The sequence below is a fragment of the Cebus imitator genome, unplaced genomic scaffold (assembly GCF_001604975.1).
Source record: "Cebus imitator isolate Cc_AM_T3 unplaced genomic scaffold, Cebus_imitator-1.0 Scaffold622, whole genome shotgun sequence".
In the NCBI taxonomy this organism is placed as follows: Eukaryota; Metazoa; Chordata; class Mammalia; order Primates; family Cebidae; genus Cebus; species Cebus imitator.
Window position 1 is genome coordinate 535,092 of NW_016107937.1, and position 2,827 is coordinate 537,918.

Here is a 2,827-nt window from a genome sequence, read left to right on the forward strand (position 1 = left end):
AATTCTTGTACTATGTTTTTAGAGATTGGTCATATTTATAGATTACAATTACTATTATGACATAATTTTAGTTATATAAAACATTTCTGTCACAAATTTCAAAAGTGCATAAAACAATAGGCTTTAAAATGTCATCCAGTGAAAGCTCTTTGGGTGGTACAGCTGAGACTTTAATATATTTGAGAGATCTTAGGCATATGAATAAAAGCAGCATAACAGATAACAGTGGCAATTATTTGTATTTACATAGCAAAAAATATCAGGAAATGTATGGATATCGATATATTCTACACTGTATCTTAATATATGCCATGTTTGAAAATTTACTTTAGGCAAATAGTGTAAGTTATCTAAAACTATTTGTTCTTATATCCAGAACCAACATGTCCCTGCAGAATTGTTAGAAAGGATGAGTGAAGGTTAAGTGATTCAATGTATCTATGCTGCCTAGAAGTAGTTCTAAAATATCAAGCACATTATGAGTTTTCTTCTTCTTGTTATTTAATTGTGACAGTGCTTTACTTGAAAGAGATTTTCTTTACATATTTACATATAAATTATGACTGCGAATTAACTTCTTTGCTAGGATCATAATGATGCCTAGGTGGGTTACAGGTCAAGTAGGATGTAATACTTGCAATTTTGGCCAGTTCTTCTCCACTCCCCCAATTCAAGACTGAACTTGGGCAATTGGTATGCTATTTTTGTGGATTACTTTTCTATTTTTCACAATTTTAATAACATTTTAAATAAATTATTTTGACATAAACTTTATTAAACATTAATCTTCCCATAGTTTTATTCTCATTATTGAGAAATACTCTCTTGAATGTAAACTTCAATTTTATTTTATCATACAAAATCTTAGGGGATTTTAAGGACATCTGAACAAATTGGGAGATAATATGGCCCTCAAATTGGTTTTGTATAATGAAAATTACTAAAAGCTCTTTTTGGATAAAGGGATACTATAGATTAGTGAAAAGAAATAATTAAAAGTCACTTTATTACACAATAACATAGAGACAAAATAAATACACAAAACATAAGATATACATGGATTTCTAGTTGTGATTTGAAATCCTTCTGGACATGCTGGTTACAGAAACTAGAAAATAGAGTATAATACATAATGCAAATAAACATATATATAATCAAATAAATATATATCTAAATATCCCCAATAACTCACAGATTTAAAATATACTGGAGCATGAGATGGAAGGCATGATAATGTAAGATAATTATTATTGGTTAAAAAAATTGTAAGCCCCAATGTTTCCTGAAAAAAAAGGAAGAAAGAAAATAGTGTTTACAATGAAAATCATAATAAAAAATCATAATTTTCAGAGTTAGCTATGAAAAATAAACACACACAATTTTGTCACATTAAGTATAAAGAAGATTACATATAATTTGAACTTAAATTGATTTTTTAAAATAAAATTGTGACCTCCTTCTATCCTACCCTGACTCAATGAACATATCTTTCTTATATTACATACATGCTAATGTTTGCCAGAATATAGAAATGTTATATAAATATCTTTAGGAAATATGATGATAAGCAGCATAAATCTTGTATTTTGTTTGCTTGTTTTGTACAGTTTGGCAATCCAGAAAGGCAAAAAAATAATATCATCATTTTTAAGTCCCTATTTTCTTGTTACGTAAGGAAACATAAATGAGCTTCCTTTCACCATCTTTGGAGTTCTCTAGGAAGAACCAGATTGCTTTTTTTATATTTTGGTATCTTTGTTGAATATCAATTATATTTTTTAAAACTACAATCTTTGAGAAAATAATATCTGCTTTTGTCAACTCTTAGTGGAAATTGAAGTACATTCTGAAAATTGTATTGTGCCATAAAACTGGGTACTTAACAGTCTCCTAATTTTATTTTCTACAGTTTTGAATGTTTTTTTTCTGTGCATACATTTGCTCAAAAAGCCTCATAAGTTTAATAATTATTTTCATATTCTAATGTAAGGTAGAAATCCCCCTTTTGTCTCATCAAGAAGTGATGAATCATATCTACACGTGTATTTAAATAATCATTGAATGTTAAATTACTGTTTAGGTATCTAAGAGCCTAGAGCATGTGAATAACAAGCATTTGGAAGGACACGAACGTGAGTGACTAAATAGTGCAGTTTCTTCATTCTTTCACTAAAAATATATTTATCTCCTTGTAGTTGTGCTTTGTTTCCTCCAAGTTTTGGCCTCAATTAGAGAAAAATATTTTATGCAAAATGAATACTTTACAAACAATATCATGATGGTGCTTTAAAGATGCTTATGAGCATTCAGCCTGTTAAACCATGTAAAATACCTATAAAATTATATGAAAAAATGGAGCACTGTTATTTCAGCTCAGGCATTATTGAGTAAAAGAAATCCTAGAGCAATGAATCAGAGATTGTCACACTTTACTATGGTTATGTCATCAAATTAAAGTGGCAGTTTGCCAATATCACTAAAGCATTGTATATATCTGTAATATATGGCACCACAAGAAACATTCTTACTTTTTTTTTTTTTTTTACCTGTAATGAAGCCTCTCTCTTGACTCCTCCATGTGTCTCTAACATGGCACAGTGAGAACAATTTATCAATTTTTTAATCTTTTGAGACTCTCCCTGAGGAGATGGAAGGCAATTTGTTGATAATCTCTAAAGCATGTAAGAGCATAGCAAAATGTTTTGAGGCTGTGCATTTGCTGTAGAAGACAATTTGTATTCACTAGTATATCAGAGTTCTCCAGAAAAACAGAACGAAGAGGAGCTGTTTAGATAATTGATAGATAGATACATGGATAGAGATTTAT

General features: G+C 29.3%; 1 protein-coding gene across 1 annotated transcript in view; it reads right to left on the minus strand.

Annotated features, from left to right (window-relative positions):
• LOC108295147 (olfactory receptor 8K3-like) overlaps positions 1–2,576 on the minus strand; it is a 4,832-nt gene extending 2,256 nt beyond the window's left edge. The window contains exon 1 of the mRNA XM_017517189.1: positions 2,547–2,576. The gene's annotated coding sequence lies outside the window, so the exon portion shown is untranslated. The remainder of the gene's footprint in view (positions 1–2,546) is intronic.
• Between the last annotated feature and the right edge of the window lie 251 nt (positions 2,577–2,827).